This window comes from Bos taurus, chromosome 9 (assembly GCF_002263795.3).
Source record: "Bos taurus isolate L1 Dominette 01449 registration number 42190680 breed Hereford chromosome 9, ARS-UCD2.0, whole genome shotgun sequence".
Classification (NCBI taxonomy): Eukaryota; Metazoa; Chordata; class Mammalia; order Artiodactyla; family Bovidae; genus Bos; species Bos taurus.
Window position 1 is genome coordinate 89,023,254 of NC_037336.1, and position 20,597 is coordinate 89,043,850.

The window sequence follows — 20,597 nt, forward strand, 5'->3', positions numbered from 1 at the left end:
GCATGCACATAACATTATGAACTGTCATTTTCTAACTCCATCTTCACCTTGTGTTATATTAAAAAATGATGAGTAACTTTCCTGTAATTAAAATCTTTTTTTGGTTCATGTACATCCAAACCACAATAGTCTTTTCATTTCCTCTTCCAATTTTTCCATCATTAAATGAGGAAATTTGATCATAGTTCCAAAGGCCACTTCCAGTTTTATGAATTCATAAAAGTTAACTTGCTTAAATTTGAAAACGGAGAATTCAGTTTTCAAATGTGCTACCTTGTTTTATGTGTTTTATTTGGGTTGACTCGGAATGTGAGTCATATTGTTCTTACGCAGTCATTACTTAGAGTAATTGGATTTAGGCATTATTTAACAGCAGCTACCCCTGACAGAGTTCCTACACAGCACCAACTGCTGTGCTGACGGCTTTGCAAACATAATCTCATGTAATCATCACGGCACTCCTGGGAAGCCTTATCACTCCCATTTTACCAGAAAGGAAGCTAAGTTTCAGACACATTCTGTTACTTGGGAAAGCATGGAACGAGCTGATGGTGGAGCCAGGATTGGAATTCAGGATCTGTCTGGCTCTGGCATAACACGTTGCCACGTGTTCTTCACATTCCCTCCTCATCAGTGATGCCATCTTTGGTCTGATGCTGTGACCTTTTCTTTCCAGGTATACCTTGTCTTTATGGATGCCATAAACATGTGAATGGGAAAGAGCCATTTTCTAAAGTTTCTTACTGACTTTGTATGCCTCTGCTCAGCAGTCCAAGGTCGCCAGGTTGCTCTCAATGCATCTCTGTGCTTTCCTTCCTTTCGGGGAACCAGACTGCCTCCCATCTCCTGTCATGCTCCGGCTTCCTTCCTTATACCTGCCAAACCTCCTGGAGCAGACTTCTGGCAACATTGATTTAACTCTGGAGAATTGCATAAGTATTGGTTACCATTTCATCATTTTGTATTATTATAGCTTTTGAAAAACAGTGATGATGCTATTCAAGAAGCAACTCGCTCTTTCCATTGAATATAATCCCATATCACAATTTTTTGGAATGACTGAGGATGGCCACTGGTCCTGTTCCATAGAGCTCCTCATGCAGTGTCTGTCTACCTTAAAGGATGTCTCTGCAGTGCTTCTCACTTCTCCCATCTTCCTTTTCTTTCCTTTCCCTTCTCTTCGCTTCTCAAGTCTCCGTTCCACTTCTTTTCTCCTTCTTCCTTTGCTTTCCTCTTACCTTATTTTTTCACCTCTCTCTTCCTTCTTTTCTCCCTCCTCCTCTTCCTCCTTCTTCTTCTACTCTTAAAAAAGTTTTTTTTTTTTCACCTGTTACAGTCATGTGGTTCTGTGACTGAATGATAATAAATTTGCAAATGCAAATCACAGACCGCATATAATGTTTCCCCGCTATAGACTGGAAGGTATCTTGAAGGTTGAGGATTTGGGGGACATTCATGACTGAAGTGATCTGCCTCATGATTTCATGGTGACTACCTCGTCCGTGTTTATCTTCTTGGGTACACACTTCCTAAAAGCAATCATCAATTGTTGCATTTTAGGTGTGAAAGTGTTTTTGACATCACTTCATCCCAATGAACTCACTTTGCCATGAGGTGATATGCCTAGTTTTATCATGCACCTGCTTATCTCTCTTTTCTGCATATTCTCACTGTGGTTAATTTTCTCCCCTGTCTCTGATTGCAGTGTGAGTGACTAAGAGTTCTCATCTCTCTCCACTCCTACTTTCTCTTTCCAGATGTGCAGTTCCTACCACCTCTAGACCAGGATTTCTCAGCTTCTGCACTATTGACATTTTTGGTTGGATTGTTCTCTCTTGTGAGGAACTATCCTGTGTGTTTTAGGATGTTTAGGCGCATCCCTGGACTTGACCTGCTAGTTGCTGTCATAGCAGCATTCCTTTCCCTGGAGATAACAGCCCCAAATGTCTCTGCATGCGTGCTAAGTTGCTCAGTCGTGTCTGACTCTTTGGACCCCACGGACCACAGCCTACAGGCTTGCCTGTGATTTCCCAGGCAAGAATACTGGAGTGGGTTTTTGTTTCCTTCGTCAAGAGCTCTCCCCAACCCAGGGATTGAACCCTTGTCTCTTATGTCTCCTGCACTGGCAGGTGGTTTCTTTGCCACTTGTGCCACCTGGGAAGCCCATCTAGACATTTCTAAATGTCCCCTGTGTGCGGCAGGAGAGGAGGCACAGAATTGTCCCTGGTTGAGAACCACTACTCTAGATTTTCCCATTTCAATATCCTTTAAACTCTTCAGACTCACAAGAACTCTCCCTGAATCGTCCTTATAAGCTTGTTCCTATTCTTTATTGCTTTCTATTAGTGGCATCAACATTCACCTAGACACTGAAGTTGTCAAGTTCAAATTAACCATGGATTCCACTCCCCCAACCCCCACCAGATTATCCAGTTAATTGTCAAGTCTTTCCTTCTCTGTTTCTGAAATCCACACTCCCCTTTGTCTCCATACCTCCACTAGCACAGGTCCAAATCAGCCCTCCCTGAAGTGTGGCCTGGCCACCACTGTGTCTCTTTCTCAGCCATCAGCCCTCTTTCCTTCAGTCTCTTCCCAGAGGGCTGCCAGACACTTCTTTGTAAGGCACAGCTGCGATCCTGATGCTTCCTGACTCAGCTTTCATTGGCTTTCTGTCTTCTTTAGAAAGTACTCTCTAGACTTTTTACCTTGGTAATCATGAATTCCTGTTGCAAGTGTCATAGACATGAACATCTGCAGAGCCGGGCCAGTGACGTAATGGGGAAAGCCAGTGATTATGAGTCCGAAAAGGAGTTCTGGGGATTTAAGTGAGCCAGGTGAGCTCTTGTCCAGGCTGAAAACACCTGGATCCTGACTTCAGCCTGAGAGCCATGAACTTAATTTCACTCTTCAAGTATTTTTTTCCACTGCTTCTGAAAGGCCCTGGGCCTTTAGAATTGTCAGAATCTTGGGACCTTCTTTAAGGCTCTCTTTAGTTGCCACTCTTCTGGAGAAACCTTCCTTTAGAGTCTCTCCTCTTCAGCCAGAAAGTAGCCTTTCCTTTGTCTTAAGTTCTCACTAGGTTTGATTTCTGCTCCTCTTCTTCTCCTTCTGCCTGTAAGTTGTGATCATATGTCTTAACTTCTCTTCAAGCTCATGAACTGCTTGTGGGCAGGAACCAGATCTTGTTTGTCTTTTTTGCTCCCTCCAGTGAATAAAATCTTCATGATCCCCAATAAGTATCTGTTAATTTCACTGGCCAAGGCCCCTCGGGTGGCTCATGTCAGAGTCAGGAGAAAGCACATCTTCTGATGGTCGTTTCGACTGTTCACGTCATCATACTCGCTCACCTCTTGTTCAGAGCTACTCAGCAATTCCTGGCTTAGTCCCTCCTAGACTTTGAAGAAATTAAGATACATATGTTTTGAGAGGATTTTTAAAATTACTAAATGCACTTGGTTCATGCTTACACTTCTGCTTTTATTCCGCAGACCTGTTAAATTCTGAATGAGGATAAAAAAAGGATCTTACTTTTCTTCCATCACTAGACCCACTATCGAGTAAAATCCTCAAGATCTACATACATTTACATATATGTTAGTGACTAGAAAAATATATAAGTAAATATAAATTATATGTGCACATGTGCTCAGTTGCTCAGTTGTGACTGAGACTCTTTGAGACCCCATGGACTGTAGCCCACCAGGCTCCTCTGTCCATGGAATTTTCCAGGCAAGAATACTGGAGCAGGTTGTCATTTCCTACTCCAGGAGATCTTCCTGACCCAGGGATTGAATCTAAGTCTCCTGTGTTTTCTACATTGGCAGGTGGATTCTTTACCACTGCGCCACCCCCTGGGAAGCCTCATGAGTTATATAAATAATTAGTACTAAATATGTTAAAAATTATGGCCTATAGTATAAAAGTTTCTATACTTTTCTATTTATCATGTACCTAAATATGAAAAAAATTTCAATATTATTAAATTATTCCCTTGGTATTAGAAGATAACTCCTTTTGATGACATTGATATAGTCATAACAGTAAACAATATTGTAACCAGTAACTCACTTGAAATTTTATACATCTGGAAGATGGCTTTTGAGTGAAAGCTGAGAACACTGTTTATGTTTTTGACTTGCAGGCTCCCAACCCCTCCGATAACATTCAGCTCTCTGATTAGCCTCAGTCATCCTGATCTCCCTTTTGTCCTTTTCCAATCCTTTCGCACATTGTAAACACTTTTTGGTAACAAGCTGTAGAAATCCATGAGTTTCAAAACCAAGTGTTCGAGAGCTGATAAGCGATGAGTGTTCAGTTCAGTTCAGTTCAGTCGCTCAGTCATGCCCGACTCTTTGCGACCCCATGAATCGCAGCATGCCAGGCCTCCCTGTCCATCACCAACTCCTGGAGTTCACTCAGACTCACATCCATTGAGTCAGTGATGCCATCCAGCCATCTCCTCCTCTGTCGTCCCCTTCTCCTCCTGCCCCTAATCCCTCCCAGCATCAGAGTCTTTTCCAATGAGTCAGCTCTTCGCATGAGGTGGCCAAAGTACTGGAGTTTCAGCTAAGATGAGTGTTAGCTTCATCATTTTTGTTTTCTCTCAAGCTTGGTGATACCACCTTTGCAAAGTCAATCTTCCTTGGGTGCTTACATCTTCACAGACACAGGGACAAGTGAAAGCCAGAAGTCCCAGGGAGTCTCGTCACCCTTGGATTACCAATGTTGCTAACTGGAGACAGGGATTTATCTGCCATAGATCGTATTGATGTCCTGTTTTCTCAAACCTTCTTTGCAAATCCAGGCATTTGTGCTTTCCAAGGCTATCAAGAGGGTAGAATGTACCCCGGTCTTTCCTTGTATTACTCCAATGTTAGCACTGGTAAGTGGGCATTAGTGATTATAGGAGTATAAAAATCTGCTGGGTTGTCATCTCATGTTTGTGAGCAGAGGACATATTTCCTGTCTTGCATCCATTTAAAGAGTTATTGCTTGATTTACTTCCTGATGACAGGCCATGATATCTTGATTCTGGTAGTTTGTAACTTTCCTGGTAGTCATATGCTCGAAGGCTAATTTTATCCTTGCCATGCTTAGCCTATCCACAATTTCCAGTTCTTCCCCCATAGTCTGCAGGAGTGAGTTCCAAACACATAATGCAGTCATCTCTTTCTGCGAAAACTAAGAAATAAAGCTTATTATAAGGTATTAATAGAGAACCCAGTAATCTCTCTTTTGTGTGTGTGTGTGTGTGTGTGTGTGTGTGTGTGTTTTACAAGAGGAGAGTTAAAGATAATAAGAACGCCTGTGAAAGTCATCAGGAAATGGAGAAAACTCATTTTCCATTCTAGCACCTAATCCTTTGGTGTGTTTTGGCACCAGAAAACACAAAATATGTCCTCTGTGTCAACTAGGAATGCGCCTCCTCATTGAGTCCTGTTTGAGCGCTCAACCTGGAAAAATAGAGACCAAAAACAGAAGCAAAAGCTTCAAGATATGTCATTCCTTGTGGGATCTCTTTGTTTTCGCAGGAGCAAAGTTTACTATCGCTGGAAGACAGATGTGATGTTAGAGGAAACAATGTGAATTGCCAGTTCAGTAAGACCATCCAGTTTGCAGAGCACTGTCTAATTCTGTTTTGCTGGCGCCATCCGTGCTAACAAATTCTGAGAAATATTTGTGGATTTCTCAGGGAGGCCAAAGCACTCTCTTTCAATTCCTATTCACTCTCAGGGAAAAAAAAAAAAAAAAACCCTATTCATCCATTTAAAAAGCAGAGTTTAATCCGACAAGCAGAATATTCTCTCTACCAAGTGTCTGGCCAGAAGGTTGTTGATCTGGCTGTTTCCATCACTCCTGAATCAAGAGGCTCTGCCTGTAGGAAATAATACTGGACAACAGAAAGTTCTTTGACTTGTAGGCATGGAATAGGAATAAGTTCTCTTCCTTAAGAGAAAAACAGGTTGCTGCCCTGGGAGAGGATATTTTGCTTCTTCTACTAAATAGCTGACTGTTTTCAGACCATAAATTCATTTTAAATAGAAAAACAAGCCATTTCTAGAAGCAAGAACATGCTCGAGTTATTTATTGTCAATATTTCAGAAAACAAAGCATGCAAATGAAACAGTGCTCCCAGCAACTTTTTTTTTTTTTTTGGCCTTTTAAAATTTTTTCCTGTGTAAAACTTGATGTAAATGCTTTGCAGATTTTTTTTTTTTAACTTGGAAGAGTGAAAAAAGAAAGTTCTGGAATAAGCTGATAAATTCAGAATGTAATTTGTTTAAAGGTTTCTTGGGTATAAAGAGGAGGACCTGTCTTTATACTCCTGTTTTAAGATTTCTCTTCTCTGAAAAATGTGTCCTCTACTGAAGGGGGATGTTGTAGTAGCAGAGGTAGCAAGTGGGTGGGGATGGCGGAGTGGTCGACTTAGCAGCAAAGTGAGTCCTGGGTTAGGGTTTTGGTTACTCCAGTGGCTTTGCTGGATTCCCTCATAACTTTCCAGGTGTGCAGTGGTTTGCATGCCTGTTTGGCCCATTCAGATCTCAAGGACTTAGTTCATAAATTTTTTTTTTTTTTTTGCTCTACCTTGTAGAATTGGATGAAGAAAGAAAGGAAGCCAACATTTATGTAACTTCTTTAATCTGTACAGTAGTGTGTCTGGTTATCTTTTATATTGTAGTTTGTTCATGATATGAGAATACAGGGAGCAAGGGTTTTTACCGGTTTATATTCTGGCTCTGTATCCATTGGTTCTTTCCAGTTATGAGTCCTTCATTTACTCAACAGCAGATGCCACCAGGTTGACTTGTAAAAGTCTTTGGCGTAGCATTCTGACAAACTCTGGAAATATGAAACTGTAAACTGCAGAGAGAAAAATGGAGGCCAAAAGAAGAGAGAAATTAGAAAGGAATCAAAATATCTATTGGACTAAATCTCAGTTGCATTATACACTTTAGGTGGGTCAATTATGTGATATGTGAGTTATATCAATAAAAATATTAAACAAACACACATATTGGAGTTTTAGAAAAAATCAATTTTTCCAACAGGACCTTCAGTCATGAGAGCACATGGTAGGGGTTCTACTGGAGAAAGGTGAAAAACAGAATATTCAAATCATGATTGCTCCTTAAAAACAAAAGCACTTGAACAGAACAGTGTTATAAGCCTGCTAAGCCACAAGTCTTTAACTCCTCAAGAGGAATAAACCTAAAAAGAGCAAAGATCTGTTTAATATAAAATCGCTACAGAGGAAAAGGCAAAATTCCAGCCAAAGAATTAATCCTGTGTAAGAGGCTTGCTTTGACCTCTCTTATGTGTTTACCTACCACATTGTTTTTGTATTTGCCAGATGTTGTTAACAGTTAACCATTGCTGATTGATCTAAAATGTGATCAGCATAATGTTTTTGACAGTTTAGTTCTAAAATATCTTGATGTTATTTAAGTCACACATGCTTCTTAGAGGTAATCATGTAATCCCCCTATCATATCTGTTTTAATCTCAGCTGCCTTTCTATAGTTGGCATTGAAAAGATCCTCATTTATTTGAATGAATGCAGTTAAAATCCAGTGACAAAAAGAGATAACACAGCTTCAACTGTTAGTTAGGAGTCAGTTTAAGTCAACTCAGTAGATACTTGTTGAGTTTGACCATGTCTCTAGGGTTCTGTCTGACACTGGAGGGTATGGAAAAAATGTGTAAGAGGCAGATCTGGCCTCAAGGAATTCACTGTCTGGTGGAGGAGTAATATTGGTGTACAAATGAATACAAGCAAAAGCAAGACGTTTTAAGCAAACCTCCACCACATCCCACATCATCCCTGTCTAGTTTATCCTCCTTCATCACTTTCTCTTTTCAACTGAGAGATAAGTGACATGACATTGCATTGTATAGCATATGCATACAACATATGATTTGATATATGTATATATTATAAAATGTTCACCATAATAAGTCTAGTTAACATTCCATCACCACAAATAATTACAGTTTTTTTCCTATGATGAGAAATTTTACGTTCTACTCTCTTACCAACTTTCAACTATACAATAAAGTTTTATTAACGATAGTCACCATACTGTACATCGCTGTGCTTAGTCACTCAGTAGTGTCTGACTCTTTGCGACCCCATAGACTGTAGCCCACGTGGCTCTTCTGTCCATGAGATTCTCCAGGTAAGAATACTGGAGTGGGTTGCCATGCCCTCCTCCAGGGATCTTTCCAACCGAGGGATGGAACCCAGGTCTCCCATATTACAGGCGGATTCTTTAACATCTGAACCATCAGGGAAGCTCAGGGATGGAATGCTGTACATTACCATCCCCAGAACTTATTTATCTTATAACTAAAAGTTTGTACCTTTTACCGTCTTCACTCAATTTGCCCACTCCCCACTTCTGGCAAATACCGATTTGTTCTCTGTATTGTTGAGCTTGGCAGATTTTTTTTTTTTTAGATAAGATTCCACTGTGATGTGTCTCTCACTGTCTGACTTATTTCATTTAGCATAATGCCCTCAAAGTCCATCCATGTTATCACAAATGGTGGAATTGGATTCCCTCCTTTTTGTGGCTAAATAATATTTCATTATATATATTTATATATATATATATATATATACACACACACACACACACACACTTTTTCTTTATCTGTTCATCCATTGATGGACACGTAGTTACTTCTGTATTTTGGCTATTGTAAATAATGCTACAATGAACATGGAGGTGCATATATCTTTTCAAAGTGGTGTTTTCATTTTCTTTGGATAAATGCCCAGAAGAGGAATTAGTTGATCATATGGTAGTTCCATTTTTAAATTTCTGAGGAAACTCCATCCTGTGTTCCATAGTGGCTGCACCAATTTACATTCTCACTAACAGTGCACAAGAGGGTTCTCTTTTCTCCACAGCCTCACCAACACTTGTTATTCCTTCTCTTTTGGATAATAGCCGTTCTGACAGGTGTGAGATGGTAGCTCCAGGTTCTGATTTGTATTTCCCTGTCGGTTCATGGTGTTTGAGCACCTTTTCATACACATGTAGGGATATCTTCTTTGAGAAAATGTCTGTTTAGATCTTCTTCCTATTTTTAAATCAGATTTGTTTTTTTGCTATTGAATCGTATGAGTTGTTTACACATTTTGGATATTAACTCCATATCAGATATGTGATATGCAAATATTTTCTGCTGTTTGGTAGGTTGCTTTTTCATTTCGTTAATGGTTTTCATTGCTGTATGAAAGCTTTTTAAGTTGGCCCAGTCTCTCTTGTTTAGTTTTGCTTTTGCTGCCTTTGCTCTGGTGTCAAATCCAAAAAAAAATATTGCCAAGACCAATATCAAGGAGCTTACCACCTATGTTTGTACTTTCAGGTCTTATGTTCAAGTCTTTAATCCATTTTGAATTAATTTTTGTGTATGGTATAAGGTAGTGGTCCAGTTTAATTCTTTAGCATGTGGTTGTTCAGTTTTCTTAACACCATTGATTAAAGAGTGTCCTTTTCCTATTGTGTGTTGTTGGCTCCTTTGTCAGATTAATTGCCTGCATACGTGTGGGTTTGCTTCTGCACTGTCTCTTCCGTTCCCTTCATCTATGTGTCTGTTTTTATGCCAATACTGTACTATCTTGGTTACTATGGGTTTATAGTATAGTTTTAAATCAGGAAACATGATGCCTCCAGCTTTGTTCTTTCTTAAGATTGTTTTGGCTGCTTGGGATTTTTTTGTGGTTCAATACAAATTTTTGGACTGTTTGTTCTCTTTCTGTGAAAAATGCCATTGGAACTTTTATAGGGATTTCATTGCATCTGTGGATTGCTTTAGGTATTATGGACATTTTAACAGTATTAATTCTTCCAATCCATGAGCATGGATACGTTTCAACTTATTTGTGTCATCTTCAGTTTTATTCATCAGTGTCATAATTTTCAGTCCTTCACTTCCTTGGCTAAATTTAGTCATAGATATTTTATTGTTTTTGTTGCAATTGTAAATGGGATTATTTTCTTAATATCTCTTTCTAAATAGTTTAGGTCAACATAGAAGCTCAACTGATATATTGAGTTTGAAGATTGCAACTTTACAGAATTCATTTATTCTAACAGTTTTTTGGTCTTTAGGGTCTTCTAAATATAATATCAGGCTTCCCTGGTGGCTCAGATGATAAAGAATCTGCCTACAGTGTGGGAGACCCGGGTTTGACCCGTGGGTCAGGAAGATCCCCTGGAGAAAGGAATGGCTACCCACTCCAGTATTCTTCGGGATTATCATGTAATCTAAAAATAGTGTTATTCTTACTTCTTCCTTCCTGATTTGAATCCTTTTTATTTCTTTTCCTTGTCTAATTGCTCTGGCAAGGACTTCCAATACTACCTTGTATAAAAGTGACGAAAGCATCCTTTTCTTATTACTGATCCTAGAGGAAAAGCTTCCACTTTTTCACCATTGGGTATGATTTTAGCTGTGGGCTTATTATGGGTGGCCTTTACTATGCTGAGATACTGCACCTACTTTGTTGAGAGGTTTAATCATAAATGAATATTGAATTTTATCAAAAGCTTTTCCTGCATTTATTGAGACGATCATGTAATTTGTGTCCTTCATTTTTTTATTATTTTATTTTTTAACTTTACAATATTGTATTGGTTTTGCCATATATCAACATGACTCCGCCACAGGTATACACGTGTTCCCCATCCTGAACCCTCCTCCCTCCTCCCTCCCCATACCATCCCTCTGGGTCATCCCTGTGCACCAGCCCCAAGCATCCAGTATCTTGCTTTGTGAATGTTGAACCGTTCTTGCATCCCTGGAATAAATCGCACTTGATCATGGTATATGATTCTTTTAATATGTTATTGAACTTGGTTTGCTAACATTTTGCTGAGGACTTTTGCATCTCTGTTCATCAGAGATCTAGCCTTGTAATTTTCTTTTCTTGAGTGTCTTTGGTTTTGGTACCAGAATGAAACTGGTCTTCTAAAGTGAATTTGGAATTATTCCCTCCTCTTATATTTTTTGAAAGAGTTTGTGAGAATTTGGTATTGATGTGTCTTTAAATGCTTGGTAGAATTCACCAGTGAAGCCATCTGGTCCCATCCCTCTGTTGGGATGTTTTTGATTACTGATTTATTCTCCTTAGTAGTAATTAATTTGCTCAGATTTACTATTTCTTCATGATTCAATGTTGGTACACTGTATACTTCTAGGAGTTTATCCATTTCTTCCAGATTGTCCTACTTGTTGGCATGTAATTATCCGCAGTAATCTCTTATGATTCTCCGTTTATCTGTTGTATCAGTTGTACCTCTATCACTGCCTAACAACTATGAATTCTAAGGGGAAAATCAAACCCTGATTTGCACTTACATTTATAAACTGATTCATTCTTGACATTTCCATGCCATTTTAACTCTACTCATTTTACATTTATCTTGCCTAAAAATGCATCCTAATATAGATAGCTCTAAAAGATCATTCCATATATTTGTCCTTTGGGACTGGTAGGAGGGCAGCATGTGGTTTTAGCAGAGATTTGTCAAGTCTCTGTGCTTGATAATCACAATTTACACATTTTTGAAATATTACTTATGACAAGGTATTAATACTGCTAGGATATTTTTCTATGATTACAGCTTTTAGTTTTATGACTGGCTAAGGATTTAGAATTTTACTTCAAAGCAAATGAAGTTAGTATGCCTATTTCCATTTCTTAAAGTTGTAATTGTTTTTATCATTGGTGTCATGGTTATATGCCCTTATGATCTATAATTGAGTTCCAGTCTCTTCTTTGGTATTATTGACTTCTCCCTATGGTCTCCTAATCCAAAGATTAAGGGTTGTATTTCTCTTGTGATTCTTCAAGAGACACTTCTAAATCATTTTATATTCTTATTCATTATTTTTACCTGTGTTTCTATTTTATCAAACACAAGAGAGATGAAAAGCTCACTGTCAGTATTTTCTTTGGTCTTTTGCCACGGTAGAGCATCAGTTGCTTAATCTGCTATATATTGTGGGCTTCCCTGGTGGTTCAGATGGTAAAAAAAAAAATCTGCCTGCAATGCAGGAGACCCTAGTTCGACCCCTGGGTCGGGAAGTTCCCCTGAAGGGAATGCCTACACCCACTCCAGTCTTCTCTCTTGGAGAAGCCCATGAACAGAGAAGCCTGATGGGGTCGCAAAGAGTCAGACATGACTGGCGACAAACACCGCAGCAATATTGACCACTCTCCACTGGGACAGATTCTAAGATCGATCATGACTTCATCATTGGAAAATATGATGCCACGGACATGTTGCGATAATAAGGAAAGGTTACTCAAATCCCTGATAAGAAAGGGGCCTCTTCTGCATCTCCAGGTTTGATAGGACAAACTTAATACTGTGTGAAGTGGAGCCAGTGCCTGGTCCCTCTTAGCCTTTGAAGAGAGCAAAGCCTGAGGGAGAGCTTAATTTAGTGTGGGTGTGGTGGGAATTTTGGGGAATGAAGCAAGTTTCAACATATGTGGTCCTAGGAATTGAAAGGGTGGCCAAGCTGTTGATATAAGACTGAAAAAGAATAGGTGTTGGAGAAATCTGATGAATTTTTCCTTATATATGTTGGACTTAAGATACAGGGAGGGTATACTGAAGGCTGTGTCCTTCAGAAAGTTGGAGCTCAGAATAGAGATGGAGATTAAAAGCTGGAGATAAAAGATTTGAATCATCTCCTTAGTTGAAAGTGTGGAATGCATGAGACAAGTAGGCAAAATATTGGAGAAAGTAGTATCCAAAAGGTTGAGGAAAGACTTCTTAAAATGCTCAGCTTTAAGAGTTATAAGCGAAAAAGAATCCTAGCCTGGGGTTTGAAGCAGAGTTGTTTTAGAGGTAGGAGCCCAAAGTCTCTGATTCCAAGGGAAGGATGGCTTTCCAAAAAGGTTTTTAAATTTATTGCATTGAGTTGGACAAAGTAGTTTCTGATGATTTAGAAAATTTTTTTCTCTAGGTTGATGGTTACTTCCACCTTATAATTTATTTTGTATATTTATCTTTTTTTAGAACTTAGGTCAGCTAGTGGTTTCCCCATTTTGTCAATTCTTTTCCCCTTATTTTTTTTTTTATTAGTTCTACTGGTTTTCTACTTTCTAATTCAGTTATATTTTTAGATTACTGAGACCTTCCTTTTGCTTCCAGTCAGTTAACCTTGTAATTCTTTCTCTAACTCTTTGAGTTGATACTTAACTCATTTATTTTCATTTCATAATATAGGTAATTAATGCAAAGAATTTTCCCAGAGCTCTAGTTTTGCCTTAATTATGTATAGATTCTGATATACTTACTCACATTTTTCTTAAGTAACTTTTAAATAATTTCTTCTTAATTTTTTTTTGTGTGGAAATGCTGTTGTCAAGAAGTTGGGTGGCAGTCTGACTTACTTTCCTTTATTAGGGATTTGGACTTTTATCTGAATGCTTAGATAAAGTTTGTTTTTTCATAGACTTAAATTTCAGTAGTATTTATTAAGATATATTTATTAAGTTTTATTAAGATACAGCCTCTTAATGGTCTCTGTGTTGACCGTTTTAAGTTACTTATCCCAGGTACATGGTATGTCTTTTTGAATACATTGATTGAAATCTTATTTTACTTCTCAACTCTTGATTTATAGTTTTGAGTAACTTTTGCTATATTGCTTTTTCAGGGGCTCATTTATACATACAATGGGGATCCTTTACTGTACTCTATAATTAAGACTTTATTCTAAATATTTTTATTCTTTTTTTTTACTCTTTATCTTTCCATCCTTTATTCCCCTCACTGTGCTGTCCATGGTGTCTATTTCCTGTTATACCCTCCTTAATTTAGTCTATCTTTCTGAATGTTTTTCTTTTATTTTAAAATTTATTTCCAAAATGTCTCAGTTCTTGTTTATTTTTTTTCTGTTGCCTGATCCTATCATTTCTGCATTTTCTGTTTCTGAAATGTGCAACTCTTCCAAAGCTTTGATTATTGTCTCCAGTAGTTTTAATTTATCCTTAAAGATTAGGCTATAGTTTTCATCTGCTTTGTGGATACCAGTACCTAAATGTGCTGAATTGTCAAAGCAGACCCCAATGAATCGTAGATCTCAATCACACCAAGTTTTTAGTAACAACTAGCAAAGATACACGGAGAAGGCAATGGCACCCCGCTCTGGTACTCTTGCCTGGAAAATCCCGTGGACAGAGGAGCCTGGTGGGCTGCAGTCCATGGGGTCGCTACGAGTCAGATACGACTGAGCGACTTCACTTTCCCTTTTCACTTTCATGCATCAGAGAAGGAAACGGCAACCCACTCCAGTGTTCTTGCCTGGAGAATCCCAGGGACGGGGGAGCCTGGTGGGCTGCCGTCTATGGGGTCGCACAGAGTCGGACATGACTGAAGTGACTTCGCAAGAGCAGCAGCAGCAAAGATGCATGTTAAAAATGGGGATTAAACAAACATATCATCATCCTTCATTAGAAGGACTCTGAACCATCAGATGGAGCTTTCAAAAGACCCTTTTTCTTTTCTAAAATGTGTTGTAAATTTTGGAGCAATAGATGATTGCTATATGCATGGTAGAAGTTCACTCAGGAGAAGTCATTTAGATTTCAGGTTACTCGGTTTTTATATTTTGTTAGGCAGATAGAAAGCCTATGAGATTAACTTCTATTCTCTAGTAGCTGCCTCACATAAAATTGAAAATTCCAGATTTTTTGTTTAGCCATGAGAAATTTAGACAGACTTGATTTATCTGGTTTAAAACATCCCTAGATAAGAACTTCCCATGCTATCTTTCTGCTGTTCAATCCCATCAGAATGTTTACAAGAAGGTTTAGTTCAGTTCAGTCACTCAGTCCTGTCCAACTCTTTGTTACCCTATGGACTGCAGCACATCAGGCTTCCCTGTCCATCACTGACTCCCAGAGCTTGCTCAAACTCATGTCCATCGAGTCAGTGATGCCATCCAACAATCTCATCCTCTGTCATCCCCTTCTCCTCCTGCCTTCAATCTTTCCCAGCATCAGCATCTTTTCTAATGAGTCAGTTCTTCACACCTGGGGCCAAAGGATTGCAGCTTCAGCCTCAGCATCAGTCCTTCCAATGAATATTCAGGACTGATTTCCTTTAGGATTGACTGATTTGACCTCCCTGGAGTCCGAGGTACTTTCAAAAGTCTTCTCCAGCACCACAGTTTAGTTAATCAATATGAAAAACCCAAGTCAATTTGCATATACCAGCAATAAATATAAAATAATTATATAGATATATATATAAGCATTTAATATAATTATATATACTTTTTACAGTAATAATAGGATGTTTAATGTATTTTGGAATAAATTTCATTGAGAGATTTCAGGAGTTTTATAGACATAATTAGAAAATTCTGTTGAAATACACTGAAAACATAAAGCATTGAAACAATATACCATGTTTATGGCTAGGAAGATCCATTATTGAAAATATACCAGTTCTCCACAAATTATTATTATTATTATTAACTAAGTTATTAATTAAGTGAATTTATAATCAAAATTTCAAGTTACTTCTAAAATTTATATGGTAGAGGTCAAAGACCAAGTATAGCTAAATGTTTCTGAAGACTGAATTAAGGTGGGGGAGATTGGGTTAAAAATTATAATAATTGAGTTACAAAGTCATAAAGCTATTATAATTAAGACAATGTGGTACTGGCATGAAAATAAGCACACTGACTAATGAAATGGAAAAGGGTGTTCAGAAACTGACATTTATGAAAAATTGACATCAGATAGAGCATTGAGATTGGGAGGGAAAGCAAGAAAGCATTAATTGTTCTGAGACAATTGGTCATTTACACAGGAAAAAAAAAAAGAAGGAAATCTGATTTGATTTCATAGCATGTGAACAAAAGAATTCCAGATGAATGAAGGATTTAATTGAGAGATAACATTTAAAGTTTTCTAGGAAAATGTAGGAAAATATCTATTTCAGATTTGAGAGTGAACTTGAGAACTCAAGAAGGACAGTCCTAAGTGTTCTGTCTAAGCAGGGCACAAAAACTACTATTGCTGGAAGAAATATTGCAATGTTGATCTCTCTAAAATGAGCAACTTTAAAAAGAAAATAAAAATAAGGTGGGTTGCTGGAGAAATGGGTATTTATTTTTTCAATATGTTTTACCAAACATATATGATCGAAATTCTGTTGTCTGAATCAAATATTAGGCTGAAAATGAAGTCAGGAAACAGAGAATAACCTAACAGCCCAGAATGAGCACCCCTTTACATCCATCACCAGCTCAGTCAGGAACCTGCGCCACTCTTCAGTTTTCTGAAATGTGAAATGGAAATCCTTGTGAAGGACCCTCACAGATGCATTTAGAAATGTATGTTCAGAAAATGGAATTGAAATGTTTTAGTAAGAGTCATGGGCTCAATCCTTGAAATAGATGATGGTTGAATTTCCTATAGTATGTAATTACAACACAATAAGACTCAAAAGCAGCTTCTATAAAGGGTGGGTGGAAGAGAAGCAGCCTGCTTCTAGGGCTTCATTAGCTTCTGCCCACTGGAGCTCTCCAGGCTATGGGGAGGAACCCTGTTTACCTTGGTTCAGAATCAATTTTAACCATCACTGAGGCCCTGGGGGTCAGAGTGCAGCACGGAGTCCTTGGGAATACACCAGGCCAGGAAAGAAAAGATGAAAATGGTTTTTGAAAAGCCCCGAGACGGGCTGCAGTTTTGTGGACCAGTTATTCCCAGAACAATGTGTTGTAGTGCCAGTCACTGATGAAATGATACTTAGACCCCTACTTTAGTTTCTTCAAGAAGTTTCTGGTAAATTAGAGCAATGCCATTGGCCTGATTTAGGCTATTCTGTCTAAATATAATTTCTACATATTCTGCAGCCCTGGGAATATTTAATAAGGGGAGAGAGGCAGCAAAAAAGAAAGGATCATAAAAACAAATGAACAACAGAATAAGAAACAAAACCTTGCCCTTTATGGTAAGGATGCTGAGAAAGACGCACTTATCCGTAAAGGACATGTAGATAATTTCTCATTTCTCTCCTGAGAATGCTAGCACACATTGCTCTGGTTGGAGTAGAATAGGTTCATCTGGCCTTTGAGGTCACACTGATGATGTTGTGCCTTGCTGTTAATGAAACTTTGTGAATTATTCTTAATTTTTATTTCAGTTTCTAATAAGCATTCATGAGCTATAACCTTTCCATCTCCTAGATTGCATGCTTCAAAAAAAATCCTTAGAACCATGCTTCTAGAAAATAAGGTTATGTTTTAAGTAATAATTATAATTCTACAGTGTGTCATACTTGTGGTTTCTAATGTGCTAACCTCCACATTCTCTCATTATCCCTGAAATAGCTCTTTGAGGATATTAAGATAGGCATTATAACGTTCACCTTTCCTCTGGGAAAATGAGGTTTATAGCTGTTAGTGTATCTACTTACTGTTGTAAGGCTCTCTAGTGGCAGGAATCAAAACTCCTTACTCCAGCGTCAGTGTTTTTTGGTTGTTGTTCAGTGGCTCAGTCGTGTCTGATTCTTTGTGACCCCACGAACTGCAGCATGCCAGGCTTCCCTGTCCTTCGCCATTTCCCGGAGTTTGCTCAAACTTATGTCCATTGAGTTGATGATTCCATCCAACCATCTCATCTTCTGTCACCCCCTTCTCCTCTTGCCCTCAATCTTTCTTAGCATCAGGGTCTTTTCCAGTGAGTCAACTCTTCATATCAGGTGGCCAAAGTATTGGAGCTTCAGCTTCAGCATTAGGCTTTCCGATGTATTTTCAGGGTTGATTTCCTTTAGGATTGACTGGTTTGATCTCCTTGCTGTCCAAGGGATTCTCAAGAGTCTTCTGTAGCATCATATGGTGCCAGAATGTTTTTTCACTCTACCATTAATGATCTAGATTAATAAGATCAACATTTACCTGGGAATTAGAAATATAAGATACAACCCTGTCCTCTGATAGCGTATAATCTATTAGAGGTGTGGGGTGTAGTAGGACAGTTACATGAATATATATGGCTTAACATGAGTCAGTAACAAGTAGCTAAGTGCCAAATGAGGCTTCCCTGGTGGCTCAGCCGGTAAAGAATCTGCCTGCAATGCAGGCAACCCAGGGAGTCCCTTCTGGTATGTAAACTGGCCTATAGGTGGAAAGTGTGAGAAACCTCCCCGAAGCCTGAGTTAGGAGAATCCCCTGGATCCCCTGGAGAAGGGAACAGCTACCCACTCATAGAGGAGGTAAGTGCTGCCTATGGGTATACACTTAGTTCAGAACTCATCTTGAGAGAACCGCTAGTGGGGAGTGGTAGATGGAGAAGCAGAAGGGATAGTTGCTGTAGGAAGATGCATGGTTCACTCCCCAGGAACAGGAAGAAGATGGAAGTGCAGTGGAACCTTCGGTCCACGAATTTGGTGCCAAGCTCCCGAGTCTTAGTCCCAGAGCTGACATGATGTCCTTGACACTGAACAAACCTTTGGAACCTGTTGAAAAGAGAGTTGTAGGAATTCGTGAAGTTTCAGAGCAACAGAAGCTTCTCCAGGCTCATGTTCAGATACATTGGTTCGAGGGGAGTCACAGAAAGGGAGGTCCCTCTGGGAAGGGTTGGATGTGGGCAGGGGTGCAGCAGAGATAAAGGCATGTAAAAGTGAGCCTAACTGGAGAAGGGGATGGTCGGGGGTGGGGTGGGGGGTTGCTATTCAGTGTGCTGTTTGAGAGCCCAGGCTCTGGAGCTAGGTTGCAGGTTGACCACCCACCAACTGTGACTTTGGGTAGTCACTTAACTTCTCTGTGCCTCAGTTTCTTTCCATGGAGTTTTTGATTTTTTTTTTTTTTTTAGATTTATTCATTTACTTGTTTGTTTATTTTGGCTGCACTGGGTCTTGGTTGCTGCACTCGGGCTTTCTCTGGTTGTGGTGAGTGGGGACTGCTCTCTAGCTGCCGTACACGGGTTCCTCATTGCAGTGGCTTCTCTTGTTGCAGAGCATGGGCTCTAGGCACGTGGGCTTTGGTAGTTGTGGCTCACGGGCTTAGTTGCTCTGCAGCATGTAGTGTCTTCCTGGAACGGGGATTGAACTGGTACCTCTGCGTTGCAAGGTAAACTCTTAACCGCTAGACCACTTAGGGAAGCCGTCCATGGAGTTTTATAAGGATTCAAGGTGGGAATGCCAAGTTTTTAGACCACGTTTTTTATCACATGGTGAGAATGTGATTGTTAGGACTCGTAGTTGAGGTAAGTTACAACGTGGTCCAACCTAGGAGACTTCATTGGCGCCAAGAGTAGCTGTATTTTAAGACGTTTCATCACCAAAAGTGAGGCTTAGTATTATAATTAAAGGGCTGAGTGAACCCTTTTACTTTCTCATAGAAGTTAGTAAGTGTACAAAAGGTTGATTCTGTGAAGTATGATTTTGGAGACTTATCTTGTTTGCACTTGGAACTGAAGTAACATTTAAGACCTAGGGCACTGCTTTTCAAATTGCCCTCTGTGGGTCTTTCCAAGGAGGTAACTAAGAATTTGCCTTGGAGGAAGGAAGATGTGGTCTCCAGGGCACCTAGAGTTCTTCCAAAGAAGATGCACTTTGTTCTGCCTTATAATTGAAGTTCTACATAGTATTTCATATAAGAAGTTTGAATACTATTGATTCACTCCAGCCTCTTTGTTTAAAGTGAAGTCGCTCAGTCATGTCCGACTCTTTGTGACCCCATGGACTGTGGCCTACCAGGGTCCTCTGTCATGGGATTTCCCAGGCCAGAATATTGGAGTGGGTTACCATTTGCCTAAGGTTATACAGCCAGCTACTGCCAGAGGGTGGCCAGAAACACAAGGCCACTCTTTCTGGTACCGTGCTTGTCATTAGTTATATAATGCTACCTACTGCGTAATCAAAAGAAAACTTCAAAAAGAAATCAGCACCTATATGTAAGAGCTACACAAAACAACTCCAATCAAGAGCGCGTTAGTATTAGGACTTCCCTGGTAGTCCAGTGGTTAAGACTCTGCGCTTCTACTACCAGGGGCATGGGTTCAATCACTGGTGGAGGAACTAAGATGCTATATGCCACGTGGCATGGCCAAAATGTTTTTTCAAAAACTAGCATTTAACTCCACGCATACATATCCCAGCACACTGGAAACAGCTCTCAGTGTCAATTTGTTGTTGTTGTTCAGTCACTCAGCTGCATCCGACTCTTTGTGACCCAAGAACTGTAGCCTGCCAGGCTCCTCTGTCCATGGGATTCCCCAGACAAGAATACAGGATTGAGTTGCCATTTCCTTCTCCATGGGATCTTCTCAAGCCAGGGATCAAACCTGCATCTCCTGCCTTGGCAGGCAGATTCTTTACTACTGAACCACATGAGTTCAGGGTCCATTCAGATCAGATCAGATCAGAGCAGTTGCTCAGTCGTGTCCTACTCTTTGTGAGCCCATGAATCGCAGCACGCCAGGCCTCCCTGTCCATCACCAACTCCCAGAGTTCACTGAGACTCACGTCCATCGAGTCAGCAATGCCATCCAGCCATCTCATCTTCTGTCGTCCCCTTCTCCTCCTGCCCCCAATCCCTCCCAGCATTAGAGT

The 20,597-nt window shown here is 39.6% G+C and overlaps 1 protein-coding gene across 2 annotated transcripts in view; it reads left to right on the plus strand.

Moving 5' to 3' along the window:
- Positions 1 to 20,597, plus strand: part of ESR1 (estrogen receptor 1) — a 415,900-nt gene that overhangs the window by 340,189 nt on the left and 55,114 nt on the right.